The 9,647-nt window shown below is 39.0% G+C and overlaps 20 non-coding genes and 2 pseudogenes across 20 annotated transcripts; all 22 read right to left on the reverse strand.

Annotated features, from left to right (window-relative positions):
• Positions 1-214: 214 nt before the first annotated feature.
• Positions 215-333, reverse strand: LOC134305015 (5S ribosomal RNA). Its single transcript, XR_010008379.1, has one exon. It is a non-coding gene; the product is annotated as a 5S ribosomal RNA (ribosomal RNA).
• Positions 334-656: 323 nt separating this feature from the next.
• Positions 657-775, reverse strand: LOC134305147 (5S ribosomal RNA; annotated as a pseudogene).
• Positions 776-1,078: 303 nt separating this feature from the next.
• LOC134305017 (5S ribosomal RNA) lies at positions 1,079-1,197 on the reverse strand. The gene has a single exon (XR_010008381.1). It is a non-coding gene; the product is annotated as a 5S ribosomal RNA (ribosomal RNA).
• A 279-nt stretch (positions 1,198-1,476) lies between these two features.
• Positions 1,477-1,595, reverse strand: LOC134305129 (5S ribosomal RNA). Its single transcript, XR_010008492.1, has one exon. It is a non-coding gene; the product is annotated as a 5S ribosomal RNA (ribosomal RNA).
• Positions 1,596-1,899: 304 nt separating this feature from the next.
• LOC134305130 (5S ribosomal RNA) lies at positions 1,900-2,018 on the reverse strand. The gene has a single exon (XR_010008493.1). It is a non-coding gene; the product is annotated as a 5S ribosomal RNA (ribosomal RNA).
• Positions 2,019-2,310: 292 nt separating this feature from the next.
• Positions 2,311-2,429, reverse strand: LOC134305018 (5S ribosomal RNA). The gene has a single exon (XR_010008382.1). It is a non-coding gene; the product is annotated as a 5S ribosomal RNA (ribosomal RNA).
• A 294-nt stretch (positions 2,430-2,723) lies between these two features.
• Positions 2,724-2,842, reverse strand: LOC134305019 (5S ribosomal RNA). Its single transcript, XR_010008383.1, has one exon. It is a non-coding gene; the product is annotated as a 5S ribosomal RNA (ribosomal RNA).
• A 323-nt stretch (positions 2,843-3,165) lies between these two features.
• Positions 3,166-3,284, reverse strand: LOC134305131 (5S ribosomal RNA). The gene has a single exon (XR_010008494.1). It is a non-coding gene; the product is annotated as a 5S ribosomal RNA (ribosomal RNA).
• A 287-nt stretch (positions 3,285-3,571) lies between these two features.
• LOC134305150 (5S ribosomal RNA) lies at positions 3,572-3,690 on the reverse strand (annotated as a pseudogene).
• A 300-nt stretch (positions 3,691-3,990) lies between these two features.
• On the reverse strand, positions 3,991-4,109 carry LOC134305020 (5S ribosomal RNA). The gene has a single exon (XR_010008384.1). It is a non-coding gene; the product is annotated as a 5S ribosomal RNA (ribosomal RNA).
• A 291-nt stretch (positions 4,110-4,400) lies between these two features.
• On the reverse strand, positions 4,401-4,519 carry LOC134305021 (5S ribosomal RNA). The gene has a single exon (XR_010008385.1). It is a non-coding gene; the product is annotated as a 5S ribosomal RNA (ribosomal RNA).
• Positions 4,520-4,814: 295 nt separating this feature from the next.
• LOC134305022 (5S ribosomal RNA) lies at positions 4,815-4,933 on the reverse strand. The gene has a single exon (XR_010008386.1). It is a non-coding gene; the product is annotated as a 5S ribosomal RNA (ribosomal RNA).
• A 307-nt stretch (positions 4,934-5,240) lies between these two features.
• LOC134305132 (5S ribosomal RNA) lies at positions 5,241-5,359 on the reverse strand. The gene has a single exon (XR_010008496.1). It is a non-coding gene; the product is annotated as a 5S ribosomal RNA (ribosomal RNA).
• Positions 5,360-5,662: 303 nt separating this feature from the next.
• On the reverse strand, positions 5,663-5,781 carry LOC134305134 (5S ribosomal RNA). The gene has a single exon (XR_010008498.1). It is a non-coding gene; the product is annotated as a 5S ribosomal RNA (ribosomal RNA).
• Positions 5,782-6,272: 491 nt separating this feature from the next.
• On the reverse strand, positions 6,273-6,391 carry LOC134305135 (5S ribosomal RNA). Its single transcript, XR_010008499.1, has one exon. It is a non-coding gene; the product is annotated as a 5S ribosomal RNA (ribosomal RNA).
• A 340-nt stretch (positions 6,392-6,731) lies between these two features.
• Positions 6,732-6,850, reverse strand: LOC134305136 (5S ribosomal RNA). Its single transcript, XR_010008500.1, has one exon. It is a non-coding gene; the product is annotated as a 5S ribosomal RNA (ribosomal RNA).
• Positions 6,851-7,134: 284 nt separating this feature from the next.
• Positions 7,135-7,253, reverse strand: LOC134305023 (5S ribosomal RNA). The gene has a single exon (XR_010008387.1). It is a non-coding gene; the product is annotated as a 5S ribosomal RNA (ribosomal RNA).
• A 283-nt stretch (positions 7,254-7,536) lies between these two features.
• Positions 7,537-7,655, reverse strand: LOC134305138 (5S ribosomal RNA). The gene has a single exon (XR_010008501.1). It is a non-coding gene; the product is annotated as a 5S ribosomal RNA (ribosomal RNA).
• A 491-nt stretch (positions 7,656-8,146) lies between these two features.
• On the reverse strand, positions 8,147-8,265 carry LOC134305139 (5S ribosomal RNA). Its single transcript, XR_010008502.1, has one exon. It is a non-coding gene; the product is annotated as a 5S ribosomal RNA (ribosomal RNA).
• Positions 8,266-8,573: 308 nt separating this feature from the next.
• Positions 8,574-8,692, reverse strand: LOC134305140 (5S ribosomal RNA). Its single transcript, XR_010008503.1, has one exon. It is a non-coding gene; the product is annotated as a 5S ribosomal RNA (ribosomal RNA).
• A 288-nt stretch (positions 8,693-8,980) lies between these two features.
• Positions 8,981-9,099, reverse strand: LOC134305024 (5S ribosomal RNA). The gene has a single exon (XR_010008388.1). It is a non-coding gene; the product is annotated as a 5S ribosomal RNA (ribosomal RNA).
• A 275-nt stretch (positions 9,100-9,374) lies between these two features.
• Positions 9,375-9,493, reverse strand: LOC134305141 (5S ribosomal RNA). The gene has a single exon (XR_010008504.1). It is a non-coding gene; the product is annotated as a 5S ribosomal RNA (ribosomal RNA).
• Between the last annotated feature and the right edge of the window lie 154 nt (positions 9,494-9,647).

The raw sequence follows: 9,647 nt of genomic DNA on the forward strand, positions 1-9,647 counted from the left end.
TAGATAGATAGATAGATAGATAGATAGATAGATAGATAGATAGATAGATAGATAGATAGATAGATAGATAGATAGATAGATAGATAGATAGATAGATAGATAGATAGATAGATAGATAGATAGATAGATAGATAGATAGATAGATAGATCCTTTATTATGCTAGCTAACTGCTAAATGACACTTCATGAATGGGGCTGAAACTCAAAAATAAAAAGCTTACAGCACTCAGTATTCCCAGGCAGTCTCCCATCTAGGTACTGACTGAGCCCAACCCTGCTTGGCTTCTGAGATCGGACGAGATCAGGCGTTCCCAAGGTGGTTTGGCCGTAAGCGAAAGAAGCTGGATTTAAAGGCCTGTTATAGCTAGTCAGCCAGCTATCTGAGTGCTAGCCAGCTATCTGGGCTGGAATTACATTGGAAGGCCTTTTTTAGATAGATAGATAGATAGATAGATAGATAGATAGATAGATAGATAGATAGATAGATAGATAGATAGATAGATAGATAGATAGATAGATAGATAGATAGATAGATAGATAGATAGATAGATAGATAGATAGATAGATAGATAGATAGATAGATAGATAGATCCTTTATTATGCTAGCTAACTGCTAAATGACACTTCATGAATGGGGCTGAAACTCAAAAATAAAAAGCTTACAGCACTCAGTATTCCCAGGCAGTCTCCCATCTAGGTACTGACTGAGCCCAACCCTGCTTGGCTTCTGAGATCGGACGAGATCAGGCGTTCCCAAGGTGATTTGGCCGTAAGCGAAAGAAGCTGGATTTAAAGGCCTGTTATAGCTAGTCAGCCAGCTATCTGAGTGCTAGCCAGCTATCTGGGCTGGAATTACATTGGAAGGCCTTTTTTAGATAGATAGATAGATAGATAGATAGATAGATAGATAGATAGATAGATAGATAGATAGATAGATAGATAGATAGATAGATAGATAGATAGATAGATAGATAGATAGATAGATAGATAGATAGATAGATAGATAGATAGATCCTTTATTATGCTAGCTAACTGCTAAATGACACTTCATGAATGGGGCTGAAACTCAAAAATAAAAAGCTTACAGCACTCAGTATTCCCAGGCAGTCTCCCATCTAGGTACTGACTGAGCCCAACCCTGCTTGGCTTCTGAGATCGGACGAGATCAGGCGTTCCCAAGGTGGTTTGGCCGTAAGCGAAAGAAGCTGGATTTAAAGGCCTGTTATAGCTAGTCAGCCAGCTATCTGAGTGCTAGCCAGCTATCTGGGCTGGAATTACATTGGAAGGCCTTTTTTAGATAGATAGATAGATAGATAGATAGATAGATAGATAGATAGATAGATAGATAGATAGATAGATAGATAGATAGATAGATAGATAGATAGATAGATAGATAGATAGATAGATAGATCCTTTATTATGCTAGCTAACTGCTAAATGACACTTCATGAATGGGGCTGAAACTCAAAAATAAAAAGCTTACAGCACTCAGTATTCCCAGGCAGTCTCCCATCTAGGTACTGACTGAGCCCAACCCTGCTTGGCTTCTGAGATCGGACGAGATCAGGCATTCCCAAGGTGGTTTGGCCGTAAGCGAAAGAAGCTGGATTTAAAGGCCTGTTATAGCTAGTCAGCCAGCTATCTGAGTGCTAGCCAGCTATCTGGGCTGGAATTACATTGGAAGGCCTTTCATAGATAGATAGATTAGATAGATAGATAGATAGATAGATAGATAGATAGATAGATAGATAGATAGATAGATAGATAGATAGATAGATAGATAGATAGATAGATAGATAGATAGATAGATAGATAGATAGATAGATAGATAGATCCTTTATTATGCTAGCTAACTGCTAAATGACACTTCATGAATGGGGCTGAAACTCAAAAATAAAAAGCTTACAGCACTCAGTATTCCCAGGCAGTCTCCCATCTAGGTACTGACTGAGCCCAACCCTGCTTGGCTTCTGAGATCGGACGAGATCAGGCATTCCCAAGGTGGTTTGGCCGTAAGCGAAAGAAGCTGGATTTAAAGGCCTGTTATAGCTAGTCAGCCAGCTATCTGAGTGCTAGCCAGCTATCTGGGCTGGAATTACATTGGAAGGCCTTTCATAGATTAGATAGATAGATAGATAGATAGATAGATAGATAGATAGATAGATAGATAGATAGATAGATAGATAGATAGATAGATAGATAGATAGATAGATAGATAGATAGATAGATAGATAGATAGATAGATCCTTTATTATGCTAGCTAACTGCTAAATGACACTTCATGAATGGGGCTGAAACTCAAAAATAAAAAGCTTACAGCACTCAGTATTCCCAGGCAGTCTCCCATCTAGGTACTGACTGAGCCCAACCCTGCTTGGCTTCTGAGATCGGACGAGATCAGGCGTTCCCAAGGTGGTTTGGCCGTAAGCGAAAGAAGCTGGATTTAAAGGCCTGTTATAGCGAGTCAGCCAGCTATCTGAGTGCTAGCCAGCTATCTGGGCTGGAATTACATTGGAAGGCCTTTTTAGATAGATAGATAGATAGATAGATAGATAGATAGATAGATAGATAGATAGATAGATAGATAGATAGATAGATAGATAGATAGATAGATAGATAGATAGATAGATAGATAGATAGATAGATAGATAGATAGATCCTTTATTATGCTAGCTAACTGCTAAATGACACTTCATGAATGGGGCTGAAACTCAAAAATAAAAAGCTTACAGCACTCAGTATTCCCAGGCAGTCTCCCATCTAGGTACTGACTGAGCCCAACCCTGCTTGGCTTCTGAGATCGGACGAGATCAGGCGTTCCCAAGGTGGTTTGGCCGTAAGCGAAAGAAGCTGGATTTAAAGGCCTGTTATAGCTAGTCAGCCAGCTATCTGAGTGCTAGCCAGCTATCTGGGCTGGAATTACATTGGAAGGCCTTTTTTAGATAGATAGATAGATAGATAGATAGATAGATAGATAGATAGATAGATAGATAGATAGATAGATAGATAGATAGATAGATAGATAGATAGATAGATAGATAGATAGATAGATAGATAGATAGATAGATAGATAGATAGATAGATAGATAGATAGATAGATCCTTTATTATGCTAGCTAACTGCTAAATGACACTTCATGAATGGGGCTGAAACTCAAAAATAAAAAGCTTACAGCACTCAGTATTCCCAGGCAGTCTCCCATCTAGGTACTGACTGAGCCCAACCCTGCTTGGCTTCTGAGATCGGACGAGATCAGGCATTCCCAAGGTGGTTTGGCCGTAAGCGAAAGAAGCTGGATTTAAAGGCCTGTTATAGCTAGTCAGCCAGCTATCTGAGTGCTAGCCAGCTATCTGGGCTGGAATTACATTGGAAGGCCTTTCATAGATAGATAAATCGATAGATAGATAGATAGATAGATAGATAGATAGATAGATAGATAGATAGATAGATAGATAGATAGATAGATAGATAGATAGATAGATAGATAGATAGATAGATAGATAGATCCTTTATTATGCTAGCTAACTGCTAAATGACACTTCATGAATGGGGCTGAAACTCAAAAATAAAAAGCTTACAGCACTCAGTATTCCCAGGCAGTCTCCCATCTAGGTACTGACTGAGCCCAACCCTGCTTGGCTTCTGAGATCGGACGAGATCAGGCTTTCCCAAGGTGGTTTGGCCGTAAGCGAAAGAAGCTGGATTTAAAGGCCTGTTATAGCTAGTCAGCCAGCTATCTGAGTGCTAGCCAGCTATCTGGGCAGGAATTACATTGGAAGGCCTTTCATAGATTAGATAGATAGATAGATAGATAGATAGATAGATAGATAGATAGATAGATAGATAGATAGATAGATAGATAGATAGATAGATAGATAGATAGATAGATAGATAGATAGATAGATAGATAGATAGATAGATAGATCCTTTATTATGCTAGCTAACTGCTAAATGACACTTCATGAATGGGGCTGAAACTCAAAAATAAAAAGCTTACAGCACTCAGTATTCCCAGGCAGTCTCCCATCTAGGTACTGACTGAGCCCAACCCTGCTTGGCTTCTGAGATCGGACGAGATCAGGCGTTCCCAAGGTGGTTTGGCCGTAAGCGAAAGAAGCTGGATTTAAAGGCCTGTTATAGCTAGTCAGCCAGCTATCTGAGTGCTAGCCAGCTATCTGGGCTGGAATTACATTGGAAGGCCTTTTTTAGATAGATAGATAGATAGATAGATAGATAGATAGATAGATAGATAGATAGATAGATAGATAGATAGATAGATAGATAGATAGATAGATAGATAGATAGATAGATAGATAGATAGATAGATAGATAGATCCTTTATTATGCTAGCTAACTGCTAAATGACACTTCATGAATGGGGCTGAAACTCAAAAATAAAAAGCTTACAGCACTCAGTATTCCCAGGCAGTCTCCCATCTAGGTACTGACTGAGCCCAACCCTGCTTGGCTTCTGAGATCGGACGAGATCAGGCGTTCCCAAGGTGGTTTGGCCGTAAGCGAAAGAAGCTGGATTTAAAGGCCTGTTATAGCTAGTCAGCCAGCTATCTGAGTGCTAGCCAGCTATCTGGGCTGGAATTACATTGGAAGGCCTTTTTTAGATAGATAGATAGATAGATAGATAGATAGATAGATAGATAGATAGATAGATAGATAGATAGATAGATAGATAGATAGATAGATAGATAGATAGATAGATAGATAGATAGATAGATAGATAGATAGATAGATCCTTTATTATGCTAGCTAACTGCTAAATGACACTTCATGAATGGGGCTGAAACTCAAAAATAAAAAGCTTACAGCACTCAGTATTCCCAGGCAGTCTCCCATCTAGGTACTGACTGAGCCCAACCCTGCTTGGCTTCTGAGATCGGACGAGATCAGGCGTTCCCAAGGTGGTTTGGCCGTAAGCGAAAGAAGCTGGATTTAAAGGCCTGTTATAGCTAGTCAGCCAGCTATCTGAGTGCTAGCCAGCTATCTGGGCTGGAATTACATTGGAAGGCCTTTTTTAGATAGATAGATAGATAGATAGATAGATAGATAGATAGATAGATAGATAGATAGATAGATAGATAGATAGATAGATAGATAGATAGATAGATAGATAGATAGATAGATAGATAGATAGATAGATAGATAGATAGATAGATAGATCCTTTATTATGCTAGCTAACTGCTAAATGACACTTCATGAATGGGGCTGAAACTCAAAAATAAAAAGCTTACAGCACTCAGTATTCCCAGGCAGTCTCCCATCTAGGTACTGACTGAGCCCAACCCTGCTTGGCTTCTGAGATCGGACGAGATCAGGCATTCCCAAGGTGGTTTGGCCGTAAGCGAAAGAAGCTGGATTTAAAGGCCTGTTATAGCTAGTCAGCCAGCTATCTGAGTGCTAGCCAGCTATCTGGGCTGGAATTACATTGGAAGGCCTTTCATAGATAGATAGATCGATAGATAGATAGATAGATAGATAGATAGATAGATAGATAGATAGATAGATAGATAGATAGATAGATAGATAGATAGATAGATAGATAGATAGATAGATAGATAGATAGATAGATAGATAGATAGATCCTTTATTATGCTAGCTAACTGCTAAATGACACTTCATGAATGGGGCTGAAACTCAAAAATAAAAAGCTTACAGCACTCAGTATTCCCAGGCAGTCTCCCATCTAGGTACTGACTGAGCCCAACCCTGCTTGGCTTCTGAGATCGGACGAGATCAGGCATTCCCAAGGTGGTTTGGCCGTAAGCGAAAGAAGTTGGATTTAAAGGCCTGTTATAGCTAGTCAGCCAGCTATCTGAGTGCTAGCCAGCTATCTGGGCTGGAATTACATTGGAAGGCCTTTCATAGATAGATAGATAGATAGATAGATAGATAGATAGATAGATAGATAGATAGATAGATAGATAGATAGATAGATAGATAGATAGATAGATAGATAGATAGATAGATAGATAGATAGATAGATAGATAGATAGATAGATAGATAGATAGATAGATAGATAGATAGATAGATAGATAGATAGATAGATAGATAGATAGATAGATAGATAGATAGATAGATAGATAGATAGATAGATAGATAGATAGATAGATAGATAGATAGATAGATAGATAGATAGATAGATAGATAGATAGATAGATAGATAGATAGATAGATAGATAGATAGATAGATCCTTTATTATGCTAGCTAACTGCTAAATGACACTTCATGAATGGGGCTGAAACTCAAAAATAAAAAGCTTACAGCACTCAGTATTCCCAGGCAGTCTCCCATCTAGGTACTGACTGAGCCCAACCCTGCTTGGCTTCTGAGATCGGACGAGATCAGGCATTCCCAAGGTGGTTTGGCCGTAAGCGAAAGAAGCTGGATTTAAAGGCCTGTTATAGCTAGTCAGCCAGCTATCTGAGTGCTAGCCAGCTATCTGGGCTGGAATTACATTGGAAGGCCTTTCATAGATTAGATAGATAGATAGATAGATAGATAGATAGATAGATAGATAGATAGATAGATAGATAGATAGATAGATAGATAGATAGATAGATAGATAGATAGATAGATAGATAGATAGATAGATAGATAGATAGATAGATAGATAGATAGATAGATAGATAGATAGATAGATAGATAGATCCTTTATTATGCTAGCTAACTGCTAAATGACACTTCATGAATGGGGCTGAAACTCAAAAATAAAAAGCTTACAGCACTCAGTATTCCCAGGCAGTCTCCCATCTAGGTACTGACTGAGCCCAACCCTGCTTGGCTTCTGAGATCGGACGAGATCAGGCATTCCCAAGGTGGTTTGGCCGTAAGCGAAAGAAGCTGGATTTAAAGGCCTGTTATAGCTAGTCAGCCAGCTATCTGAGTGCTAGCCAGCTATCTGGGCTGGAATTACATTGGAAGGCCTTTCATAGATTAGATAGATAGATAGATAGATAGATAGATAGATAGATAGATAGATAGATAGATAGATAGATAGATAGATAGATAGATAGATAGATAGATAGATAGATAGATAGATAGATAGATAGATCCTTTATTATGCTAGCTAACTGCTAAATGACACTTCATGAATGGGGCTGAAACTCAAAAATAAAAAGCTTACAGCACTCAGTATTCCCAGGCAGTCTCCCATCTAGGTACTGACTGAGCCCAACCCTGCTTGGCTTCTGAGATCGGACGAGATCAGGCGTTCCCAAGGTGGTTTGGCCGTAAGCGAAAGAAGCTGGATTTAAAGGCCTGTTATAGCTAGTCAGCCAGCTATCTGAGTGCTAGCCAGCTATCTGGGCTGGAATTACATTGGAAGGCCTTTTTTAGATAGATAGATAGATAGATAGATAGATAGATAGATAGATAGATAGATAGATAGATAGATAGATAGATAGATAGATAGATAGATAGATAGATAGATAGATAGATAGATAGATAGATAGATCCTTTATTATGCTAGCTAACTGCTAAATGACACTTCATGAATGGGGCTGAAACTCAAAAATAAAAAGCTTACAGCACTCAGTATTCCCAGGCAGTCTCCCATCTAGGTACTGACTGAGCCCAACCCTGCTTGGCTTCTGAGATCGGACGAGATCAGGCATTCCCAAGGTGGTTTGGCCGTAAGCGAAAGAAGTTGGATTTAAAGGCCTGTTATAGCTAGTCAGCCAGCTATCTGAGTGCTAGCCAGCTATCTGGGCTGGAATTACATTGGAAGGCCTTTCATAGATAGATAGATAGATAGATAGATAGATAGATAGATAGATAGATAGATAGATAGATAGATAGATAGATAGATAGATAGATAGATAGATAGATAGATAGATAGATAGATAGATAGATAGATAGATAGATAGATAGATAGATAGATAGATAGATAGATAGATAGATAGATAGATAGATAGATAGATAGATAGATAGATAGATAGATAGATAGATAGATAGATAGATAGATAGATAGATAGATAGATAGATAGATAGATAGATAGATAGATAGATAGATAGATAGATAGATAGATAGATAGATAGATAGATAGATAGATAGATAGATAGATCCTTTATTATGCTAGCTAACTGCTAAATGACACTTCATGAATGGGGCTGAAACTCAAAAATAAAAAGCTTACAGCACTCAGTATTCCCAGGCAGTCTCCCATCTAGGTACTGACTGAGCCCAACCCTGCTTGGCTTCTGAGATCGGACGAGATCAGGCATTCCCAAGGTGGTTTGGCCGTAAGCGAAAGAAGCTGGATTTAAAGGCCTGTTATAGCTAGTCAGCCAGCTATCTGAGTGCTAGCCAGCTATCTGGGCTGGAATTACATTGGAAGGCCTTTCATAGATTAGATAGATAGATAGATAGATAGATAGATAGATAGATAGATAGATAGATAGATAGATAGATAGATAGATAGATAGATAGATAGATAGATAGATAGATAGATAGATAGATAGATAGATAGATAGATAGATAGATAGATAGATCCTTTATTATGCTAGCTAACTGCTAAATGACACTTCATGAATGGGGCTGAAACTCAAAAATAAAAAGCTTACAGCACTCAGTATTCCCAGGCAGTCTCCCATCTAGGTACTGACTGAGCCCAACCCTGCTTGGCTTCTGAGATCGGACGAGATCAGGCATTCCCAAGGTGGTTTGGCCGTAAGCGAAAGAAGCTGGATTTAAAGGCCTGTTATAGCTAGTCAGCCAGCTATCTGAGTGCTAGCCAGCTATCTGGGCTGGAATTACATTGGAAGGCCTTTCATAGATTAGATAGATAGATAGATAGATAGATAGATAGATAGATAGATAGATAGATAGATAGATAGATAGATAGATAGATAGATAGATAGATAGATAGATAGATAGATAGATAGATAGATAGATAGATCCTTTATTATGCTAGCTAACTGCTAAATGACACTTCATGAATGGGGCTGAAACTCAAAAATAAAAAGCTTACAGCACTCAGTATTCCCAGGCAGTCTCCCATCTAGGTACTGACTGAGCCCAACCCTGCTTGGCTTCTGAGATCGGACGAGATCAGGCGTTCCCAAGGTGGTTTGGCCGTAAGCGAAAGAAGCTGGATTTAAAGGCCTGTTATAGCTAGTCAGCCAGCTATCTGAGTGCTAGCCAGCTATCTGGGCTGGAATTACATTGGAAGGCCTTTTTTAGATAGATAGATAGATAGATAGATAGATAGATAGATAGATAGATAGATAGATAGATAGATAGATAGATAGATAGATAGATAGATAGATAGATAGATAGATAGATAGATAGATCCTTTATTATGCTAGCTAACTGCTAAATGACACTTCATGAATGGGGCTGAAACTCAAAAATAAAAAGCTTACAGCACTCAGTATTCCCAGGCAGTCTCCCATCTAGGTACTGACTGAGCCCAACCCTGCTTGGCTTCTGAGATCGGACGAGATCAGGCATTCCCAAGGTGGTTTGGCCGTAAGCGAAAGAAGTTGGATTTAAAGGCCTGTTATAGCTAGTCAGCCAGCTATCTGAGTGCTAGCCAGCTATCTGGGCTGGAATTACATTGGAAGGCCTTTCATAGATAGATAGATAGATAGATAGATAGATAGATAGATAGATAGATAGATAGATAGAT

This window comes from Trichomycterus rosablanca, unplaced genomic scaffold, assembly GCF_030014385.1.
Source record: "Trichomycterus rosablanca isolate fTriRos1 unplaced genomic scaffold, fTriRos1.hap1 scaffold_123, whole genome shotgun sequence".
Classification (NCBI taxonomy): domain Eukaryota; kingdom Metazoa; phylum Chordata; class Actinopteri; order Siluriformes; family Trichomycteridae; genus Trichomycterus; species Trichomycterus rosablanca.